The 25652-nt window shown below is 33.7% G+C and overlaps 1 protein-coding gene across 2 annotated transcripts in view; it reads left to right on the top strand.

Annotated features, from left to right (window-relative positions):
* The first annotated feature begins 1551 nt into the window (after positions 1-1551).
* Positions 1552-25652, top strand: part of LOC142983788 (uncharacterized) — a 631218-nt gene continuing 607117 nt past the window's right edge. For both annotated transcript variants that reach the window (XM_076130846.1, XM_076130844.1), the window contains exon 1: positions 1552-1853. The gene's annotated coding sequence lies outside the window, so the exon portion shown is untranslated. The remainder of the gene's footprint in view (positions 1854-25652) is intronic.

Raw genomic sequence — 25652 nt, 5'->3', positions numbered from 1 at the left:
TCAAACTATTACAGTAGTAACAATTTTTCTAAGTAATGTTTGATTTTCAGTGAAATCTTAACATTCTATTATGAAGAAACAATCAAGTTATTACTTGGTTGGAAAGCCAAGTTTACTATCTAGGAGATTAATATCTATCACAAATCTACACACGGTTTTTAGGTGTTAATCTTACAGTTAACTTACAGTTACAGGTTAATCACAGTTACAAAAAAGAGTAGATCATTTTTTAATGAAAAAATCCTCTATTCTTTTTTGTAACTGTGTTAAATAACCTTGGGTATTTTAAATGTATAACACTACAATTTTGATATTATAAAAATCACCTTAAACTGTGGTAAGGTTCTTGATTATATCGTCAAATGCAGTTTATTCTGTGTTAAAATAATAATTTACCTATAATTTCAACATCATAAACTATAATGCAACTATCGTCCTTAGTTCATCAGTCAATAAACAAATATTGCAAGTTTATTCACATCCTCTTTTACATTACAATTAACTAATTCGTAGCAAAACAAAAACAATGTTCGAAAAGTTTGTTTACTTTCACGAAACAAATGACAGACGCAAGCCAGATGTGGCCAGACAAAAAAATAAAACTATTACTATCCATGTTATAATTTATAAGGAATATTACTCGCTGTAAGACTCTTTATTTTCCTTCGCTGATAATTAAGATTTTAATTAATTGTATGTTTAATGTGTTGTAAGGAAATGTTCATCTCCCCGTGCTAAAAATTATTTCGAAGATTAAATTTCCCATTTTAGCTTCGAGCTTACTCAACTTTTGGTCAATTTATAAAACGGATATAGTATAAAAGAGGAAAAATCGACGTAGAAGAGCTATCGGTACATTGTTTTGTCAAGAATAAAAAATTTGGACCTTTTGTTTATATAGGTATCCTATATTCATAATGAAAGGTTTAAATAGCTCCTGATTCCCGACACGATATTAAAATTACTATTTGAGTAACAATATCCCAAACAATAAAGACGGATCGCTAAAAGTTTATAAGATTACACACGTTGTTTTCTTTACCATAAAATCTTCACAATCTGTTCAGGTTTTCATAATATTTGCAATTTAAAATTTAGAATCATCGAGACCACGTCAAATCGTAAACTAGCTTGAGTCCAAGCAGTTGATAGAAAAAAAATCATGATACATTTTGATTGAGAATCATAACTTTTAGCTAATTAAGGTAACTGTTTAAAGTTTTAAAAAAGAAAAATGAAAATAAAAGTTTATAGGTACACTACTAAACTTCGTTTAGTATGGCAAGTTTTCATTAAAATGTTGCTATTTCAGAATTGTCTTCCAACAATTTGAAAAAATATTTTTCTACATTAGGCTCAAATAAATGTGATAATAGTATTTATGAGTTTAAAAATATTTAGTAAGTCAATTCTTACTCTCAAATTCAACAACAAACACAAAGTTATTAGTTCTATGTCAATAGAGTTTACTTTTGTTACGAACTTAGAACTTCAAATTCCGATCTCCTAACTCCCTCTAGTGAAAATAACCTCAAACTTCGCGTTGGCGGAAGATGGCCGTCGCGTGCCGAGTGTTGCTCTGAATGTTTACGACGATTTTTTAAGTTTTTAAGTTACTAATAGCTATAATTGACGATTGAATTAGTGAAAAAGTTGTATAGTTAATTACTAAAGTGATAGTTTTCGTGTTTTTACGGTGTTTGAAAATAAATTTCTGTCAAAAAGTGCGGCATCAGTAGTGTGAGTGAAGCAACTAGTTTTGAGGCTGTGTTTTTAGGAATGTTGTGAATCCAAGTGGATTGTGTCTTTATTATTGGAGTTTGGACATGGTACAGTCGCATTAAGCTCTAAAGGTGGGTATTGTTTACTTTGAAAAACTTTTAGAAAGTTTAAGTTTGTTTACATTGGAAAGCGCTACCGCGCATGTTCATAGTAAAGTTTCTTCGGAATAGTGTTCTTATTTGGTAAACGAAACTTTTTCACCAGTTGATCTCTGTGTAGTAAAACAATAGTAGCGTGGATTTAACTATGCTTTATAACTTGTACTATCGTTCATAGAGTAGTTTTTTACGATATTCTTTTAAATTTCTTTCGAAATCTTATTAGTAAATAAGCTTCCGTATTCTATATTCTTATTAGCTTTTAATGTTATTCAAATGAGATAAGTTTATTAAGCCTAGTAGATCGTCTTATAAACTATATTATACGTAACATATTCTTGCTTACCTACTTCCTATGATACAGCCTTCATAGGGTAAGTTCGCCCTATCGCGTCCATCACCCAAATCGCGTCCATTTTTCGAACCTGCCTATAAAAATACTTGCAAATAAATGTAATATCACACTGAAGAACGTGAATTTTATAACTGTCAATAGCTCAATTTGTACGAAGCACGCACATATAGACAAAAGCTCCGAGTGCCTAATTAATCTCTGTAAAAAAAAAAGTTAATTTTGGTTGTTCAACAACGGAGTGCGGACGTGTGGGATTTTAGTAAAAAAAATAGTGTGCAACGGTGCGTTTGGCGGTAAGTCTCTTTATGTTTTATGTGAACTTGAGGACACATATATGTTTCGAGACATGAATCATAACATAAACTAATTATATTAATTACTAATTTGCTTTTTTTTATCTATTAAATAGTTAAAACAGGGTGGACGCGAAGTGCTACACTGAATTTATTAAACTACCACTTTGCGTCCACGATGGACGCGAACTCATCCATTTACGTTTTAGTTAGTTGTTAATTTTTAAATGATTAAAATATTAAAACAAATTGGGTTTTCGTTCATTTTGTCATTAAAGTTACACAATTGTAATACCCAATTTGCGTCCACATTATTACGATTGTAGAAAAAGTAACAAAGATAGATCGAAACGTGGACGCACACTATTCCTATAGGCTATAATCTTGTAACAAATCGCGTCCGTCTTTATTAAATAATCGCTTTATTTTTTGTAAAATACTGATAATAGGATGAATATTAATATTTTATTTTATTCAGTATTTTAAATCTAGTAGGTCCATTAAATGTTTTCTATAATTCTTTTTTCTGTTTAAGATGAGTTCTTTAGAGTCAAACAAGAAGAAGGAAAAGGAAACTTATACAGAAGAAGATTTGAAGAAAGCTCTAAGCGACATTCGAGAGAAAAAGAAATCTGTAAGTCAAGTATGTAAAGATTATGGAATTCCCAAGACCACAATATTGGATAAAATCAGTGGGCGCTGACGCTGCAGATGAAGTAAAGAAACCGGGACCAGAACCAACGCTAAGTGTAGATGGTGAAAAAAAGGTAGTTGAATGGCTTCTCAACACATCCAAATGTGGATTCCCAGTGAAAAAACAGGAATTATTGGATACTGTTCAGAAAATCATTCGAGACGGGGAGATTAAAAATAAATTCAAAGATGACCGTCCAGGTCAAAGTGGATTGAAATTTTTTTGGCCAGAAATAAAGAATAATCGCTTAAGAATGCGGAGGGCATTAATAAAGCTAGAGCCCTAGTAACAGAAGAATCAATCAGATTGTGGTTTAGAGAACTTGAATAATATTTGGAAAGTATGAATCAGAAAGATATTTTAAGTGATCCAAAATGAATTTTCAATGGAGACGAAAGCGGTTTTGCTTTCTGTCTAAAAACAGGAAAAGTTTTAGGTCCAAGAGATTTTTTTAATAATTAGGTATATTCTTAAATAAATAAATTAATAAGATCTAGTGTTTCTTTACATTTCTTTAATAATATCACCCCCTCATACCTTTTCTTAGCTGGTGGACGCGAAATAGTCCCAGGGTGGACGCAATTTGGATTTTGTGGACGCAAAGTAGGTGAAAAGCCTAATTCTGTGGTTTGCCTTTTCTTAAAAAAAACTCATGATGTTACAAACGAAATTGAAAGTTAATATTAAACTAGACTATATAGTCACCACATTACATAATTTTTTTAATTGAAACTAGTGCTGCAACATTTTTGTTTTCTCCCTCAAACTTGCTAACTGCACTAAATGGACGCGAACAGGCGAAATGACCCTACATAACTTTGTTTTTTTTTTCTGTGGTCATTGAACTGAGGTTCGTGATACCGAGTTATACAGCCTCCGCGGGTTGTAATTGGTTTAAAACTTTTTAAATGAAATACTGGACTATCAAACTATGATGCATTGCATTTATTGTTTTACCGTTAGACAATTCAATACCTAGTGCACTTATATTAGTGATGTTAGTTAAGTAAAGTTTTGTTATCACGATTTTGTGTAGAAATAGTCCCAGTAGATCACAAATTTTAGTTTTATTTATCTACCTAAATAGTAAACGTACCTACCTACGAAACCTGTTTTAATACCGCATTTACAATCAAATGCCTACGTAATTATAATACCTACCCTAATCAGATTTTCTAATAAAATCGTACCTACCTACCTAGTTATGAAACGAGTGTTTCAATTAAAACTAAAATTACGATTATAATTATAATTTGAACTTACCTACATTGGGCTAGATTGTGTAGCCTGATTATTAGTGCCCATGATCCAAAGTGCCTGCCTATTAGATCTTGTCTTCATCTGAAATATAAATAGATAGGTAGGTAGGTACCTACCTACAACCGCGCAACTAACATTTTCAAATCCAGTAGGAAGGTAGGTACCTACCTAGGAACCTATAAAATGTTGTCCTAGTAGTAAAATGCGTTATCGCTTGACATTATTTACCAATGAAGTTCTATATTGATAAATGCTTTTACTATTACACTATGAAATGATTACTAATGGTCGATATTACCTACTAGGAAGTAAATACCTAGAAGAAATAACATACATAATATCACGCTTTTTTCCCATACGGGTAAGCAGATACCAAAGAACACCGCTTGGTACGATCCTTACAAACTTCGTTAGGTAGTAGGTACCTAATTCCACTAAAATATCTCCAAAATCAGTGTAACACTCGTACACAATCAATAAGCGAACAGTTCTATAAAATTAATTCCATTGAACATTCATACCGTCGAATCAATAAATAAATAAATAAATAAATAATCTTTATTGAACAAAAACCTTACAATTATTAGCTTAATATAATAGATTACATAATTTGTATGAGGCGTGCAAATTTGTTAAACCCTTCCTCCTAAGGGTTCATAATCAATACGTTTACAATTAAAAGTATCGCCAATTAGTGAATAATACACAAAAGTTACGCTTAAGTTTTATTTAAACTGTCCGGCGTTCATTACACAGTTTACGCTTCGGCAAATCTTCATTTTATAAATTTACGTGAATACACGTTGGAGATTGTAAAAATAACGGAAATTTACAATATTTCGTTGAGCTATTGTCGTATGGTTTCGTAGTATCGCCGGCGAAGCAAACAGGACGACTTGACTGAAGACATTATATTAACATAAAATATTAAAAAACTGGGATGAAGAAAGAAAAAGAAAGAAAGAATGACCGAAGGTGTAATAGAGAAGGATAATAAGCCACGTAGTTATCTACCTAGCCTAAATTTTCACAAAAGTATTTCACCCTGGATGGAGTAGGTACAAGCAAAGGGTTATATTAATCTAGATAGTTCAAAAACCAAGTTTTAAATTAGCAGAAACCACTACTATACTTATTTAAAATATGCCTTACTACGTCTATTTCCCTTACAGATTATTAGGACAAAGTTAAAAAGACAAAACCTAGGTATGTAGGCTAGGTAGTTACGATCGTCTACCGATTAGCATAACTTTAGCCCTCTTCTAGACACCCTTGACATTAAAGTCACACCCACATTATAAAACTAAGTGTAATCTCAAAACATAAGTTCAAGCACTTAATTCTAATAACTCGTATATTACGTAAGTGGGGAGAAACTTAAATTATAGTACAATGTCAACGCGACGGTAGTTATTAAAGTTTTAATACAGAAACGAAGACTTATAACCTGGGATAAGGTTATTAAGATATTATGCGTGACTTGGTTTTTGCCGTAGTGTGTTTGTAACACATTGTATCCGGTTATAAAGTCTGTTATAACTAGGTAGGCAGGTTATAACGAAGTTATAGGGAAAATTCACGTTCCAGTCAAAGTTAAAGCCCGATTTTTCTGCAGACGAAATTCATAGGTAATCCGTATTTCATGTCAAAACCCTGGCGAAGGATTCAAGTTAAACAATCTCTCTGCGTCTTACAATAGCATAGGTGAATTACGGCATCAATATTTACTTAGGTTTTTGGTAGTTATTTCCTATATCTTTAAAAAATACAGTAGGTAATTTAAACCACTAGTAACATTTTCTTCTTATACACTTATCTAAGTAAGTAGTCACTAAGTTCATGTCATTAAAGCAAGCAGTCATTCATGCTTATCATTGACCGACTGCGTATCCATTTTTATATAGGTATATGTGAATAAATTGTACTGCATTTTACCGAGTTATTATTTAAATATATGAACAGTTGTGAATTGTACATAATATCACAATAATACCAAACAAAAACGGCTCCCATTCACGAAGCATTAAAACTTAATACTTTTTAATTCCTGCCAATTGCTCGCGGTCACGAGACGATACAACATTGTTATTTTATGGCTGTTCATGTGAAAGTACACCAGATTATTTGAAACCTAGTTAACCCTTTTCCACAGTCACGAAGATGTAAGACTAGTCGTGGTCGAACTAGCGAAAGGGACTATCTGATGAGGTCACATAATTTTACTTAGAAAATGGTCTAAGTCATGATCAAGTCTTCAAATTACTTGAGCTATGGTCCAAGGTACCGTTTTGACCTTATTCCTTCTCTATTACAGGCCCTTTTGATTTATACAAAGCAAAAGTATGACCTTTAGTATAAAAGGAAGGTCATAGCATACAAAAATCAAGGATATCGCTATAGAAAATATTCTTTCAACTCTGTATTTTGTAGGTTTCGAGAGTTGAAATAATGTAACGGAAAGGATTTTGATGTAAAAAACGTTATTGATGTTGTTTCGTAGGTAGGTACCTATGTGTCGTTTTTATTTGTAATAATTTTGTTGTAAAGAAACTCCAAATATAAACAATTTCTTGGTCACTTACTATCTATACTATACTATCTATAGTATATACTATCTATAGTATCTGTACTTAATATGATTAAAAAGGAAATATTGGATGTAAGTTTGTTACTTATTGGCTCAAACTGAGAAACGTAGACAAAAGGTTCGTTCTTATGACTGTACAAATCTAGTATCCTCTTCTAATGTCCATTAACAAAAAGAGATAGCACCAAATTAATTTAATATACAGTTCAATAATTCATTATTCTTTGACATAAGATCGTATCAGTATTGTGAAATAGACATTCAATATAATATCCATCGTGTCAATTGGCATGCCTTCTCGTTTCTATCAACGCCCACTCGAAGCAATCTCACCATTCCCAGTCGCGGAACGATACAATAAAAGATCGCGAATACTAAGTAATGACCTTGCCATCGAATTGGCATAGTAATCACTTCCTTCGAATCATTCTTACAAGACCAATGCATACATGATTACTATAAGAGATCTCTTACACTACTGTAGTAGACGTCTGGACGTGAACACAGCGTGGACGCAACGATAACGCAGCGCAGACGCTAAAGTATGCGTCAGATACACATATCAACGGCGCTAATATTCGTACACACACCAGGCACGTTGTCGCGTTGTTCACGCTACGAACTCAGTTAACAAATGCTGCAGTTGTGTGTAGGAGCCTTAACATAACAAAGGGTTGACATGCAAATTAAATAAAGACATATAAGTCTAGTTCGTATAAAAACGTCATCAAAACGCTCACTCATGCAATGCAGTTGCATTTCCATCGGTATTCACCGTACATTTCATAGTAATTCACCATGCATGCATGCATCCATTGATTGGTTAATTTTTATGCGAAACCGCACTATGACAATTGTCTTTGTTGTGTAAAAATGGTAGTCGAACAAGGATGGAATATTAATATGCTTTTTTATTCAATTTCCAATGATTGATGATGCCAAGGTTTTTTATATTTCTGTAACATTGTTCGTCGTCTCGCTTGCTAATAAGCTTTACTTCCTGTAACACGTGTACGGTTTAATGAATGATATTCAAATTTTATTTATAAACGGCAATTATTGTGTTTCTAGCTACGACGATCTTTGTTACTAGGTACATTAATTATTGAAATGATAGAACGGTGATACAAACTTTATACTTAGTAATGTTACTTAGAAACTGATAAGTTTTAATAAGTCTGTACTCAAATCAAACAGAGGATTTTGTGTTTATCTATTAGTAGACAGTCTAGACTCCAGATGTGACTAATGAAGCTTAAAATAGTGCGCTGTTGTTAATCTAAAAATATTAACCTTTAACATACTCAACTCACTCCATCGTACACTGACTCATTCCACCTCAAATTTCACTAGCAATAAAGGACCATTCTAATGAAGCAACAACGCCTACAAAAACAAATATTTGGTACCTTTGGCGGCCATTAAACACGGTTATTCGTAGCATGTTAGTTCACGCTTCTTCGCCTGTTTTTTGTGAACAAAGCTATCACGGACGCCGTTACTAATCGTGATTAGGCGCCAATTAAACAATTAGATGTAATGAATAGGTTTTAGCCGCTAAGACGGTGTTCTCACGAACTCCGATTTTGAATAAGGATCCTTTGTAGTTATAGACATGAAGAGTTCGCTGTTCTTATAAACCTACTTGCCAATGCTGATACTGCGATTAAAGCCAATTTGAAATGTAGTTCTAGTCTCATCGTTTATAATAATACGGATTTCAATACAGAAATGGTGACATGAAAACTTTTCAGCAGTCCTTAGTGTCCACATGGATTCCAATATCACGTGATTTATTGAAGGACTAATCCTCATTGTTTATTCAAAAGATAAGCTACGCTTTTTGTTACACAATTAGGGCACTTGATTGGACGTTTTCAATAGAAAAAGCAATGAATATTTTACGCGATCCCAAGTAAAATATCATTCATTTTCATTCGTTCACATTATGCCGGAAATTCTGTATAAAAAGGTGTCGAAAACGGCAATAATGACGAGCAGAAACATTTATTCCCATCGTTCATGGCTTTATTGCCCACTTGATTGCGCTCTTATTTCGTCGCTCGACAAATAAAACAAAAATACCCTCAATTATTAGCGAAATATATTTTAAAAACGTTCAAGTACCCTCATTTTTGCTCTCAAACATTGTTCGTTGATACGCTAGGTGGGTATTTCATTCGTATTTTTATTTATGCTTGTTTATCCATCTTGAGTGATGTTTGTATATGTTTACGATATTTTCCATAAATTGACGACGGCAGTCGGTCGTGTTTGGTTTGGCTAAGAGACTTCGATTATGTAAATGTGGTTGGGTGTATACCCCTTTAGCTTTGGAGAGTACAAGGATAGACAGATGTCTAGTGTTTTTGCCTTGCTTGCAAACGGATCGATGGGCCCTAAATAGTATGTATTATGATACGTTTGCAAGAAAAGAATTACGATTGTTAGTCTGCCTATCCTCATAGATAATAGAATTATGTTGAGAGTTAAAATGTTGTTAAACAAGGTATACTACCTAAATAACTCCTACGACTGAAACTTCTAAGTAACTATAAAGCGAATTCATTTACATTTGCTGTTAAAACAAACTTCATCCTCTGCTATGCGAAGTATTTTGTGAAACAAATCTCTTACATATTAATGGCCTGTATCTTAATTAGAAAGTGACGTTATCCAGATGGTAAATAGTTATATCTCTTTCTTTACGAAAATAATAAACAGAGACAACGTACGGTCTGTTAGTCACATGCAGCCCTTTTTAAAGTTTTGGTTAGCTATTTCATGCTTTTTTTGCTGAAAAATAGTCTAGTACCTGTTTAGGTAATAGTGAAATAGCCCAGTATCTTAGCTGACGACTAGTGTACGTCAAATTGATGGTCATTATTCAATACATTGCTGCTTAGACGTAACGTTTTAATCTCTATAATCTAAAGAAAAAAGCAACGTAAATAAAAGTGGCTTTCAAATAGTTATCAACTGAGTTACATAATAGCCCCCAGAAGTATAGAATACCGAATAAATTTTGGAAAACGTTCACTCACAAAATTTTGAACAGGCACCAATATAAAACGTGTTACTGATTTATTCCTTTAATTTCGCAGGAATCGGCAATAAATATGGTCAAACGATCTCTTATTCTATTAGAAATTGAATATATTGATTTAAAGAACATTGCAATCTGTTGCAGGGGTAATATTGAACTATTGAATCATTTTAAGTAAATTAGTTACCATATTTCACTAGAAACGTGCATAGAGTTTTAGTTTAGTTTATAAGTCTATTTATAATTTAGAACTAGTTTGTCTAACTACTGTTAACATAGTGTTATTTACTTTAGTTGCTAGATTTTGTACATTTTGCGCTTCATGACTTTTTTCGATCGTTATATTAATTAAAATACCTATGTTTTCAGTTCTGAAGAACATATTGAGACTAGAATGGTCTCGTTTTGAAGTCTAATTTCTTCCTTCAGTGGTTCTGCTACAAACAATTACTATGAATAATTAAGAATCGTCGTATTTTGACGCTGACAATAAATGAGTAATGTTTTATAACAAATTATACAGATTAAAAACGAAAGATATCGTAGCAAAAATCAATCTGAAATGGGAGCCAAATGAAAAAGATCCCATATACCTAAGAGACATATTCGTACCTTTAACGTACGCGAAATAATTTCAATAAAAATACCCAAGATACCATCTTAAACATATATTCAACAAACATTTATTCCTGTTCTATTTTCATTCGGAAAATGCCGAGTTTCACCCTTAGATCACTTCAAGGTTGGCCTCGAAAAACTAATTCTATGTTATCTGTAGATATTGGAATATGATCGGAATGATAATGTTGCGAAAAGGGCAAATGTAATCGGAGAATATGTTACTTTATGTATTCTTGTAATGGCACAGGAAATTATCTGATATACGGAATGTGTTATTTATATACTTGAATCATGAGATTCTGAGAGCTTTTTTGTGTATGTTTTAAATTACATATCGACTTCGAGTTGGGTTTAATTTTAGCACTTTAAGCAAGAACTGCTATTTTAATAGTTCTGTACCAGACGAAACAAAGGCTGTACGTTATTTTTGAAAACAAAAACATGGATCAATCGATAATAATCTTCCATTTGTTTCTAACATATATTGCAAGAGACTAACTTAGTTAAAAACACCAAATAACACCATTTGCGACGAATACTGCAAGTAAAATTTTCTTTAAACAGACACTCGCACATTTCAAAATAATACTTTAAACCGTGAAGAAACCGAACTTGATAATCGCATAAAATAAGGCTCATCGGATGTTGGTACTTAAATTACATAAGTAACGGTAGAGAGGTTATTTCCTCGGCGTGAAAGTACCAAGGCAATTAGCTCTAAGAATCACACCGCTCCGTTCAAGAGATTCATAGGGAAGGTTTAATCCGCTTAGGTTTGCTTTCCTAAGGTGTAATCGTTATAACGAGCTAGGAAATATTACAGCGCTAGCCTGTTTGTGTTTTGTTTAATTACGTAAATCCATAGCAGAATATTCTAGAACTTAGAAGTGATTTCAAGTGATTTAGCAGTTGTTGATCCTTTCTGTTTTTGTAAATTATGATTGGAAAGGAACCAAAGAAAAGGACTTCTTTCGCCTTAAACTACGCACTTTGACAAAAAAAAATGTTTGTATCTTGAATCAAAGTATATAAATGATGTTCATCATCTCTCTTATTACCAGGTACTTGATTTACAATAAGGGCCGTATTAGATTAAAGTACCTACAGTGCTAGTGGTATTTTGGCATGACAATTATTTCTGTGTAGTGTACTCGAGTATTTGTATTGAGTCCGAATGTAACTTATTCTATATTACTATAGTATAAGCTTTGTTTAAATTCAGATGACCCTACTTGTCCAAAGACAGGAGACTTTACTGTAAAAGGTCTTCAAATAAAATACATCTCACATTGAACCAAAACGACACAGTCAACATATCAAGCTCATATTTACGCTCACTGGCGCTGCAAACTTTAAATAAAGCAGAATAAAGACATATGAAGTGCATTCAAGCCTTGTAAACATTTGCTCCGGCGGCCATTTGACTGTTTGCATCGGGTCTGTCATTAGAAACACTCTTTATTTGACAACTTGTTTGAACACTGATTTAGTAAACTATGGTGTTTACTCTGAATAGCTTTGTGAATGAGCTCTCGAAGATAAGAGTTAATGATTTTCTGTCGAAATGTTATGTACTTAGTTTAAGTACTTAGGCATTTATAAATTGCTTTTATCTTTGCCATTGTAATTAAAGTAACTTACCCACCTAGATAAAAATGCGTAAAACCTTAAAGAAATTATACTTATTAGTAGTTAGTTAGTCGATATTAGTTACTTTTTTCGAGGTCTCGGGATCTATTCCCATCATGGGTCAAGTAATGGGTGTTTTTTGTCCTTTTTTGTTGGAACGGCAAATATAGTAAAAGGCGAAACGTGGGCGTATTTAATACACACCTGTCTATCCTTGAGTATAATTAGCGGAATGTGGTCTTTTTGGGGTGGTTGTTGTTAGAATCGACACCAAATTTATACTGAATTAATACTATGACATCGAGTACAAGATGCCCTCACGGAATATAAGTATGCAAATGGTTTTATACTGCAAACTTTTTGTACAAAATTCGCTATAAAGATAGTTTGTTAAAGCACAGTAGGTACTTAAATATTGTAATCATCTGTGTTACGAGTATTTTGTAGCATTTACGTTGGTATCAGGAAATCTATACTTCTATACTTACTAATATTATAAAGCTGAAGAGTTTGTTTGTTTGTTTGTTTGTTTGTTTGATTGTTTGTTTGAACGCGCTAATCTCAGGAACTACTGGTCCGATTTCAAAAATTCTTTCAGTGTTAGATAGTCCATTTATTGAGGAAGGTTATAGGCTATATATATCATTACGCTACGACTAAAAAGAGCAGAGTACCAGTAAAAAATGTTACAAAAACGGGGAAAATTCGAACCCATTCTCTCTTATGTGACGCAAGCGAAGTTGCGCGGGTCAGCTAGTTCGCTATAAAGATAGTTTGTTAAAACATAGTAGGTACTTAAATATTGTAATCATCTGTGTTACGAGTATTTTGTAGCATTTACGTTGGTATCAGGAAATCTATACTTCTATACTTACTAATATTATAAAGCTGAAGAGTTTGTTTGTTTGTTTGTTTGTTTGTTTGATTGTTTGTTTGAACGCGCTAATCTCAGGAACTACTGGTCCGATTTCAAAAATTCTTTCAGTGTTAGATAGTCCATTTATTGAGGAAGGTTATAGGCTATATATATCATTACGCTACGACTAAAAAGAGCAGAGTACCAGTAAAAAATGTTACAAAAACGGGGAAAATTCGAACCCATTCTCTCTTATGTGACGCAAGCGAAGTTGCGCGGGTCAGCTAGTTCGCTATAAAGATAGTTTGTTAAAACATAGTAGGTACTTAAATATTGTAATCATCTGTGTTACGAGTATTTTGTAGCATTTACGTCGGTATCAGGAAATGAGTACGCTCATGACGGTTGTAATCCGTGGGAATATCATCGCAAATTATATTGTAATTGTACGACTACACGTTTTGTTGCCAGTGAAAACGACCTCTTTTGTGGTTTTGTGTACGGAAATACTTTAAAATAGATATCTCTATCTTTAGCAAAACAACTCCCGTTAAGAGGTTTAATTGTAGTGTATAAACCTACAATTAGCAAAAACAATGTAAAATTACCTAGTAGATTAGAGTTCCGGACGCGAGTGGTACAGGAAGCAGAAGAAAGGCATATGTCCTGCAAGAATTGGCACCAAGACTCAAAAAAAATTGTAGATCACTAAGATGTATATTCATTTTATTGGTGGAATTGTAGTCATAAATCCTTAGAGATTGCGAAGTGGTTGTCGTAATCATTGTGGTATAATTTCAAACGCGGGTCTTAAAACCCTGTTTCTAAGTTGATGCCAGTCTATCAATGCGAACCTACCTAATTGTCTTTATTCAGTTTATATAAAACTACCTTTATATTACACAAAAACATGGTCTTGGAAGAGTCCCTCCTTAAAAGCCCTAAGCAAACAGAACATTTTAAAAACGAATTGTATCTAATCTGCAACAAAGTAATGCCCCAACTGGAGGTTAATAGTTAATGATTATAGTACCGCTAGTACTTAGTACCAGTTGCCTTTTACGACACAGTATTAGATATTCACTGATGACCCATCGATTTAATTATTCAGTCATTAGACTGCACGTGCGTTGCATTCGAAACGGGGTTATTTAGCAATCTATTAGTACGTATATGCGGGTACGAGGCTGATTCCCGGTTAAGTATTCTAAATTGCTGACTAATTAGTTGATGCAACGCTGGCTGCAACCTCAAATAATTATGAAAAATTCATGATCAGGTTTAGCACAAAATGACGTTATGATAGATTTTAGATTTGTAAAGACGTATTTGACGTATCTAAATCAGTTCTTAAAACTGTAATTCCCAGTTGATTTCTGTCTATATGGACTTAAGTGTCTTACGCAATTTTAATAATTTATTAATACTGACTAAATAATTTGAGGGTTTGTGTTTTTTTACAATACTTTACGTATGTAGGTATATCTTATATTATTTTTTGTCAAGTCTCTCCTTGTCGCAGGAATTATTCATAACCGCAAACATTCTGTAAAATAAAGTATATTATTTAATCCTTTCAAAAAGAAAAATCCAGAAATAAAAAGGCAACGACATTATAATCCAAAGGTCTGTCTGCAAGCGGGCACATCATGAGAAATCCAATACAGTGGCGAATCGTGACCGGACAGTGTAATCGGTCTGAATAACTCAAAGTTATTCTTCTAACGCCGTGAAGCTTTCTCAAACGATGTGGCCGAGAGATGAGATAACAAATTAAGTGAGCTAGTGAACTGAGAATTTCAAAAAGTAATTAATCGAAGACGAACTTTTGTTTGCTTAAATATTATAAAGCTGATGTTGAGTGATATGATGTGAGATTGTTTGTTTGTATGTTTGTTTGAACGCGCTAATCTCAGGAACTACTGGTCTGATTTGAAATATTATTTCAGTTTTAAGTAGCCCATTTATCGAAGAAGGCTATATCATCACGCTACGACCAATAGGAGCAGAGTACCGGTTACAAAAACGGGGAAAATCATGACCCATTCTCTCTTATGTGACGCAAGCGAAGTTGCGCGGGTCAGCTAGTGGCAAAATATTTGTCTAGGCTATTGTATTACGTATGGTTTTTATGCATTCAAACGTTAATAGTTCAGACATACAAAAATCAAGATTGGATTCGACTAGCACATTGCTGCTTATGTGGTCTCTTACAAGACTTTTTGAATACTTTATTCATGTTAATGCCAAACGTATTGCGAACACTTCATTTTACTCTATCTTAGAAATTAAATACCTAGGTAATATAGTTATATTTGAAAAAAATGAAGGAGCGCACTCGAATAGGCAGCGTATGTTTAAGATGCACTATTTCGCAGCATCGTCGGAATCGATTCATATGAACAAATATTTGCCTTTGATTTGTATGTCTCACAACTGGAAAACCCATATAATTAAGGAATAGTATATCGAATTTACAGCACACATTCTTTTTGGACTCTACGTTTGTGATCATTTAACTACGGTCACATTTGCCTAATATTATACCAAATGCATTCTCAACGCAAGGAATGCAGAATAATGAATCATTCACCAAGTTTAGTTCGTTCGTCAGCAAGTAACATCAAAATGTAAACTACACGAGAACATGGCAACTCAAACGGGAGATCAGCTGCTTAAGCATGCGCATATCTTAGTGATATTATAAACATTGATCAATACACTGCTTATTATGGTAATCGACTTGAAACTTTATACCTCAGTATACGCCCGAAAACGTGACCACTAAACCCTCAATATTTTACGAGTTATTGAATATCACGTCTTAATGTAAACATGAATACTTAAAATATTCTAAGAAACATCAAGAAACTTGTAAAGCTTTCCACTAAGATGTTTTCAGACAGACTTCTTCGTATCTTTAATATTTTTTTCATTGGCTTCAAACGCTCCTAGACAAAGAAAAACGTATTAAAAAGTTACGTTAATAACGTCTAACAAGTTTTCTTCGATAAGAATTTTGTCACGAAATAAAGAATCGCACGAGTATTTTTCTAGTCGCTCCCCATACTTGCCGAAAATAAGTTCTACATCCTTCTTATCTCACAAAAGCGGATTATTAAGTTCATTAAGTGAACAAGCATTCTTAACTTTTAATTGAGCATTATTCATGATGTTTTCGCTAACTTACTTAATTACTCATGCCTTCTCGGGGGAATATATTAAAATCTTCAAAGTCAGAACCGACGCTGAGTTGTAAATATTGCATAATTTATCGGTTCGAATTCCGTATCCATATATCTTAAATTTTCATAATCTCCTATCCCCAATGTTCGGTGTAAGTGTGCAATAAATATTGTATGCAATGGGGCTACAACATGTTATTTGCTAACTCACAATCCCCTGCACAGTAGCAGGGGTCGTTTCTATTCATAATATGGCCAGAAATTGCGATCAAATCATTCATAGAAAAACAAACTTTACCGTCCTGCTCTTTGGGCACCAAATCGTGTTCGCAATTTCTTAAGTTTCACCGTCCTAGATTTATGTTGCTTATTACATTTTACACGCGTGAAATGAACACGTATCAAATGAAAAATGCAATTTGCAACTTTATTTTTGTCGACACAGGAACTATTTGGGTGGAGACTCAAAAGAACAGAGGCCCTTTGTTAGTGCCCCGCGGAACCCTTTTGTCGTTGAGGCCGTAAATTATCTATTTAAGGTTTGGATTCGGCGATAAATTGCTTTTTATTCATTGAATCGTAAAAAAACATGTCAACACCGTCTGCGTTATTAAATACCATACGTCTGCAGGCATTGTGAATGTCACATTAGTCACACGTGCAATTTCAATCAGTGCGTCGGTTGTAGTTCGGTAATACCAACTTTAATAACATTTTCGAACTGACATACCGATGTTATCCATAAAGTTATTAGAACACGGAGCCCTTTATCTAAGCCATCGGATGTACTGAGTGCCGTTCTGAGTACTTACCTAATCTGTGCGGTTGCTATCTCGGGTCATAGGCCAGCAGATACCGTAAGTCGTACGTCGAAAGCTTTCCATCGATAGTGGCACGTACACCTATAAAACTAAGGTTAATTTTCCAATGATGCTGGCGGAAACCGACGTCGGAGTTTCTAACGAACCACATTTCGTTGAGGAGTAAATTTTAAAGAACTCTCTATGCGAGTTCGACCTATTTCCGAATGTGATTGATGATTTCAACCCCTCGTTTTATCGAGATGGCTCGATTACTTTGAGTCTTATGATGTATTGGATACAGTTCAGAATATTGTAGTTTATTTTGATATAACATTTTGCGGTTATTGAATGTTGCAGCTGCGGAGTTCGTGGTGCGATGCGTTTGGATAGAAATTAAATGTAGCAATGCACATTAAGACAAGACCCGGGGTATACCCGAGAGATAAGTAAATTCTGACCTAGTTAGCTCAATTGCTAGAGTTTGCCTCTAAAACGTGGAGTTCCTTGGCTGAATAGCAAGTCAAGTAGGTATGTTCCCGAGCTCTTCTTATCTGCATTTTAAGCTGTTTTGCTTCATACTTTTAAATTACCTCTGATTATATTAATAAATTAAGTAGCTGTTTAGTTCACAGTCTCTCTCACAAAAGAAGCATACTTACTCGTGTAGTCATTTCCAAAGTTTGTTAATTTATTTTAATATAATTTAATCTGTGATAATGTCGGTATAACTTGTTTGACCTATATTTTTAGAACATTAAAGTCAAACTATTATAATGATACGATACTCGAGAAAGCATTACTATAGCTTCCGCCATAGCGTCGAGTATTTCCTTACATTTTTCCGGCTGTCACGTCCGTTTGTCCGAACAATTAGCTTGTTCCCTTCCCCCGCCTTTGTGCCTTCTTTGCATAATATCCACAAGAACACGACTTAATTTCTTTAAGGACAAATATTGCTTTTTTTCTTTTGCGAGAAATGAAAAGCGCGTCCCTTTTGTTTCACAAAAATCTGAACGTGAAAACGAGAGCTGGAACACTTTACCGAGTTAAAAATGCTTCTTAGACAGTGGAAATTAAAAATGAATTTACTCCGAAACTCGTCTAAAAGCACAATGGACAGAGATAAAAGGAGGGAACTTTGTAACCCGCCTGTTCATTATACGAACCATTAAGTCCATTTTCAGTCAGCTAAGACGAGGAGTTAATCTTCGTGATACAAGTATGTTTTTGGTTTTTTAAGCCCACCATTTGACACATCCGTCTTGCATCGTTGAATAATGGCTCTGGTCCATTAAAATATCTACTTTGGACGCCCCTAAGCTTCTAAATATAACGTAACTGTGTTCCTTGACAGCTAAATGTTTATTTGTGGGAATTTTTTGTCGGGGAATGACATTTTTTTTTGTGTAGCAAACGTTATGATGCGGGATTTTACATGTTTGGCCCGAGTCGAGTTGTGAGCCTTCGTAATAGGTTTATTTTATAAGATTTTACTCCGTGTTTACAGTATTTTAGACATTGAGTAGACGTTAAGGACTTAAGTGGAGCTGTTATCAAGGACTTTAATTAAAATAATGTTTTGAGGGCTTATAGTCTTACACTTTTTGAAGGATAATGTTGCTGGGAAGAAGTAAATAGTAAATATTCTTAACACTTCTTACGACATGAACAACTTAAGACAAAGAAGAATATTATATCAGTTTCTTTTTCAAAAACCAGGTCCTATGCTTACCTCCCTGTACCTGTGCTTGTTACAAAATTGAAAAACAAATCATTTATTCATTTAGGTCAAATATATATACATATATACATATGTATGTATGCTTGCTTGAAATAAGAAAGAATATTAGGGAGTATTTCAATATTGCATCTAAAATCGACAACTTCTGTACCTCCTTACGTGTGAAAGCTAGATTCTATATTCATAATTAAGACGTTGAAGGTCCAAAATTTGCACCGAAACCAAGTTTCCGCAAACATTTTGAGCTTAAATATTGGCAGAGTAAAGTCAGTATTGGCCGTTGGCCGAAACTCATTGCTTAAGAGCGTTTCTGTTAAACCTTTGCACTCTGACTTTCCTGGAATATACTGTGACACTATAGTGCATTTATAGGTGCTGTATTGATGTCCAAGAGTATCGCTTCTGATGCACAGAAATTCTGGGAATTGTATCAATAAAACTTGATCCGTAGGCAGCATGAATTGGATTTCATATATTGGGATGGATATCAACAAATATTTGTCTGTTGCGGTATTGGTTTGTAAATAAAATATTACATATACGCTGACTTTTAACATCATTGACAGTCTCAACTTTTTCAGTTGCATGACTGTTAACATAGTAATTTGTAAAGATGAAGATGATTACGCTCTTTTATCTTCGTTTGTTAGATGTTGCCGCCAATATCGTACGAAATGTAACTAAGTAATGCATGGTAAATCTCTGTAATATTTTACTAGTAATAACTTCAAAGAAACTGTTTGCTGTAGTTAATGTAATAAGGGACTTCTGCTTTCATAATTTGAGCTCATCAATATGACGACTGCTCAGCTTGTTATTATACGCGGCTCTTCAGACATACATCATTGACAGTCGAGTATGCAAGTCAAATCATGTTTAAAGACGCTTACAGAATTAATGACTATTGTAGTTTCTGCTATAAGAATATGCTAAAGTATCCTTTGTTCTTTTGCTATTTGAAAGGCAATATGAGTGGTTTATTATCTACAGTATTTTTGGACTACCCTACCGCATATGACACTTAAACAATGACTTAGTGGAAACGATACCAGGCGGCGTTAGTCATAAGTTTTATCGATATTGGGAATACCTTCGAAGGTATTTTTACTATTTAACAACCAACTCCTTACAATACAAGAGGCTTACTCATAACCTGGCTTGTTACAAGTTTCAAATGTGCTTGAAAACTTTCATGTTTTCCTTCCCTCTTTATATAAAATTATAATACCTTTTTAAACTGATCCGTTTAGTGCGGTCTAGTCTAGTAAGCGGCAAATTAATTTGGAGCTTAAATTCTGCTTAGTTCAGTTTATTAAGTGCTGTGTATCGTGTTTACTTCGGCCATTAAAGTTTTTAGCAGGCGAGACGTTACTTGCCAAGATGGCAGCTAAATTAATATCACTACATGCGATTTTTTTTATGAATGTATGTTTCAGAGGATAAGAAATTGCGAATTTTGAATAGTATACCTAGTTGTTTTGTAGAAGTTAAATTATATATTAGCATAATACAATTTGACAGACTCTATAAACAGATTGGTAAGTAACCGCATTATTTTCTATGGCAAAGTTACATTGTTTAAATTATCTAACTATCCGTTCCTTCTGTCAAAACAAAAGCATCACTCCGTGTAAATTTATTGTTTTTTCAATTACCCACTTTGCTGCTTTGCCCGTACAGTTATCAGATATTGAAATGACGTTGGAGGTAAATTGTGACGAGTGGTATTTGAGCCACGAAAAAAGCGAGTAAATAAATAGATTCCCATAATGACGCAAAGCAGCTAAAAAGCACACAGAAAATAAAAGTTCAGTCTTGTATCAGTCTTGCTATTTACGACGATTTTGAAAAACCCTTCAAATAATTGGCTCCCAATTTATCAATCTATAAGCTTATGATAATCAGGGACGTAAACTTTCAACCGCTTTTACAAAATATTTCAATAAAGATTACCTTCTAACTAGTACCTATATTAGCATAGGTATCAAGCGTATCCGACCTCAACTCGGTTATCTAGAGAATTAAAATGGCTGCAAAGTAACATTGCTACTTAGCAACTTAACAGCGCTTCATATCGTTTCAATGCGTATTATCAATTCTCTCCCACATTAGAAGCTTACCTACAGTTATCAAGCCCATTTTCTCGTAGTTTGAACACTGTGTGTCGTTGACTATGTATCTTTAAACGTAAGTATACAAAAGCCATCGAGAAATACATTCTAGCCGTATATATCCATGATAGTGTGAACAATTCTCACTTAGTAGAAAACTAAGATAACCAAGCCGTTTTCATATCGTAACGTTATCTTAACCTAGAAGTAACTATAACTAATGTCCAGAACCGTATCTCTAATGTCGCCATATAATCTCTACTAGAAACTAACATTGTTTTACCGTTTCTATATCGTTGTATTATCGTTCTTCACTCGCTTTTTTATCGGTAATTTATCTTAGTAGCCGTCGGTTTCGGGGCCCAATGTCTAATGGATTTGTTGGCAAACTTGTTTGACAGCTGTCGAAGAATGTCAAACCCTTGCTTGTCAAATGAATGTTTGTTTTAACGTTTAGTCTATGGTTTTGGTTATCTGTGGAGAAGTTTTGTATCGATTTGTTGATACTGATAATGCAAGTGGGTGTAATGAGGTGTGACCCATAACATTTGGAAAAGTTGAGGTTGATGTTTTTACTTGGTCACATACAAATGATCGGTTTAAATACTGATTAGTTAGTGCTTTCAGATAAACGTGGATAGATTTGATTTTTTCGCCCGATAAAATACTCAAAGTAATTTAAAAGTAGATTTTAAACCTTATATATCAGACAAAATTTGAACGTTAGGCTGCCTTTAAATGTGATTTTATAACTTAAATTTATTGGTCTTACTAAGAATTGTAGTTAAACAGAAGAAACCAATTTCAATTCCGAATATCCCCTTTCATAATGCAACCAAAGCGAAACCATAACAGGTGGTATTGGTTTATCACTGAATTTCAGAGCCAAAGCATAATATTCTGAGGTCTGTAATATTTCAAGCGTTATTTGCCAAACAGGCACAAAGGCGACACTTTTGGACAGCTCTGTTTTAGACCAAAATTCCGACACAGCTTACGTATTTAGTTATTGCAAAGTAACATTTTCAACTCGGGCTGAATTAGAAATAATTTTCCGATGAAATATACTGTGGAATTTAATCGAAGGAAATTTAGAAATTCATTGCATATAATCGTTTTAGTGCATGACGAAAGTTTGCCTTCAGATCAAGCAAATCGGTAAACGAATACAGGTAGCTGGTAGTTATATGTTTCCCGGCGCTACATCTTCCTTAGGTGAAGCGTAACTAAGAAAGGTACCTAATGTAAATTGTAATTGACGATACATATAGTACCTAGTCAATTTCTTCTAATTTAACTTAAGGACTAAGTAATATACTAGGATTATATTAGACAAGTGTACAGCGACAAAAATAAGTAACACGCATATTATTATACACTGTCACTTTTACACTTCCAGAAACAAAAAAACCTTCACTTGTTTTTATAAAATCCATTTAAAACACGGCACTGTTATCGAGATCTATCGAAGTAATATATTATTACGAAGCTCCCGCGAGGAGTTGATAGCCCATAATTAACCGGAACGTACGAGTCACTTGCGTGAGCAACGCATATAAATTTTAAAGCACACCATATTTTATAAGTGCACTTTCTTAATATCTATTCTTCTGGTTTATGATTATGACCCAGTTCTTGGATTTCGAGACTTTGTGGCGGCAAGAGTGAACCTTGAGGAAGTAATACTTAAAGAAGATCTAGAATTGATGAAAATAAATGCCGTATTTGATTCCCGGGGTCGAGGAAACTGGCATTGACTTTTTTCCAGTTTTATGAGCATAATAATAGGTACCTATAATAATTGAAAATATGTAATTCCTAATAAGATACTTGTAAAAAAATGATCTTATTTTCTTCTTATCTTATATATATCCTTCTTATATATATCTTATATATATTCTTATCTTATTATATATCTATCTTATTTTCTCATGTCGGAACTCATTACCTAAACAATTGTATGCACTTATATTTCATATTTATTTCGTGAAACAGTCGCTTTTGAGGAGGTAACAATAAACCCAAATTAATGTCGCCATTACTGCATGCAAAACAAAATCTACAAAATCCGTGCTTGTCAGACTAGATCTTTAAGGCTTTTTACATTCCGTAACGGTATAAACGATCACATAACAACCGGAACTGAAGGCTTACGCGCTCCCTTGGGCGTGTAGGGATTCCGATATGGGGTGCTTAACCCCTAGATCGATCATTCTTCGCAAATACAATTAAGGTAAGAGCTTGCTGTTGAGAATGAGAACTATTACTTTATAGTAAAAGTGGGGTAGATTGAAAAATAGATGTTATATTGCACCTATATTCGCGGGAACTTGTTAGAATCCATTTTTTTAAATATAATCAAAGTCCACTCAATGCAGTAGGTATACGTATTAGGACTGTCTTTATATTTGATTGTATCTATTCATAGAATGTAATATTAATGTCTACTGTACGTGATCCAATAAATAAAAAAAATAAGCGACCGTTTACGGAACCATGTCGACAAGACCATAGGTCAAGTCTACGTCACATGATTATATTAAATTAAGCTGTAAAATATATTTGAAGTAAAGGATTTAAAATTCTGAAATTATAATGTTTTAGCAGAAAATTTTACAAAGTAGCTTAAGTATATTGTAATATAGCTTATTGTAATATTATGATTTTCCCTTTAAACGGCCAAAGCAGAATGCTTTGTTACTCTTTCCTTTGCCGCTTCCATAAACTTTTGTGAAAAAAGTTAAGGTTTCTCTTTGAATGGGTATTTAGAAATTAACTTTTTCCGAGAATCTTTGAATCTTCTTAGTGGCGAGAACATTTTTCTTTATTGATTTTTTTATTGTTGAATTGTTACTTTTAAGATAATTGACTTAACTTTGTTTTGTATTGTTAGGTTGTTCCTGCAATTTCTTCGTCTATTTTTACATTTGTAGACGAGTTCATTATTCTATATTTGGACAAATTATTTGTGTGAGAACCATCCCGCCTTTGAGCTCCTAATTCAGAACAGTAATACAATTGCAACGTTCCGTCTCGAAGCGCTACTTCTCCTATTACGACAGACCCACATAATCGTGTGTTGTTGCCACAACAAGTAATATTACAATAGCAACACCGTGACATTGCACTGGCTAGAAATGCATAGCCCTTATACATGAGAAAAACTTATTGTTAAATGTTCGTGCAATGTATGTCTTTTAAAAAGTAATGTAATATTTTATTTCTTTAAAGGTTCTCATTAAATAATAATTATTCCCACATACTATCATCTGTCCAAAAAACAATACGCTTTAAAACGACAGTGTTGCTTAATCAAAAAATTCTTGTGTGGGAACGCAACATTCTTAGCACGGAAGAAACTGAACAGACGTGTACAAAAGCGTAAAATGAACCAAATAATAGGGACTATCAGGCAGAAAATTACAAGTGCTCTAAAACACATGTTTCCTCATAAAAGGCGGGTAACTTGAACCCAGTCGACAGGTAAATGCTGCTTCTTTTTTATACTTTCAATCGTTTATCGATCTTTTTTTCGATGGAGACGGACGTGGCTCTTTTTTTGGGGAAACTTTGAAGTTTAATGATGGTAACGTGTTTTGGAAAGTATGGTTCTATGTAAAATGTTGTTGTACTTTGTATTGAAGTATTTTTTCTGTTGTTTTTGTTGTAAAGTTTTCTGGTTTAAGTTGCTTTTTGAATATTGAAGCCTTGTAGTTTTTGTTTTAAATTTCTTCCTCAATTTTCTTTTACTTTTTAGCTAAGATTTAAAAAATGAATCCATTTCTTTGATCTCTTAACATAGCTCATTATTTCTGAATGGTATGAAACTGTATCAGTAGACAAATTGCAATACTTAGTTAAAAGTTAAAACGGTCTCCATTCTTGCTACATTGTTTGCGGTTCACAATGCATTGTATTTTCACTTTCCACCTGTAAGAAATATAAATTTGTATGATTGACCAGCTAGCTGTTTCTTTAATTACACTTTGTGATAAATCCACAAAATTTGAGATATACAAAAGCTTCATTGTAAAGAACTTGCTTTAAAAAATAACACGGGAGAAAAGTAATTGACATTCCGAAACGCTATAAATCCATACACCATAAATAAACGAAAAATCCGCACCCTATACTTCCCGCTAGGGTAGTAAGCGTAGTATTATCTTTATTCCCCTTCAAAACACGGCAAGGTTTACAACGATACAGCAATAAACCGTCTTTAAATCGTTTAAGCCTTGTAATTACTCAATACCGTATTCATTACCTGTTTAAAAATGTAAACGCCAACGGATTTCCCAACACATGTATTTTCCCATAGAAAAACAAACTCCGGGGAATAAAGGCACATAATATGATGTATTTTTAATGTTTCAAGAAATTTGCATGTCAAAAGCGGTGCGATATGAATATTTTTTGCGGCTTTGTTACTCTTTGATTCTAGGAACTGTGGGTAGTTTTAACTTTAATGTTGCATGCTTTTTTAGAATAGTTTTTATTGCTGGTTGCTGAACTAGGGCAATGTATATGATGACTACGATAGTTCAAGGGGCTACCAGAAGCAAGACTCCTGGTTTGATTGGATTTCCCGGAT

This window comes from Anticarsia gemmatalis, chromosome 25, assembly GCF_050436995.1.
Source record: "Anticarsia gemmatalis isolate Benzon Research Colony breed Stoneville strain chromosome 25, ilAntGemm2 primary, whole genome shotgun sequence".
NCBI lineage: Eukaryota > Metazoa > Arthropoda > Insecta > Lepidoptera > Erebidae > Anticarsia > Anticarsia gemmatalis.
The sequence above is the reverse complement of the archived record's forward strand: the minus strand, read 5'-3'. Positions and strand labels throughout refer to the sequence as shown.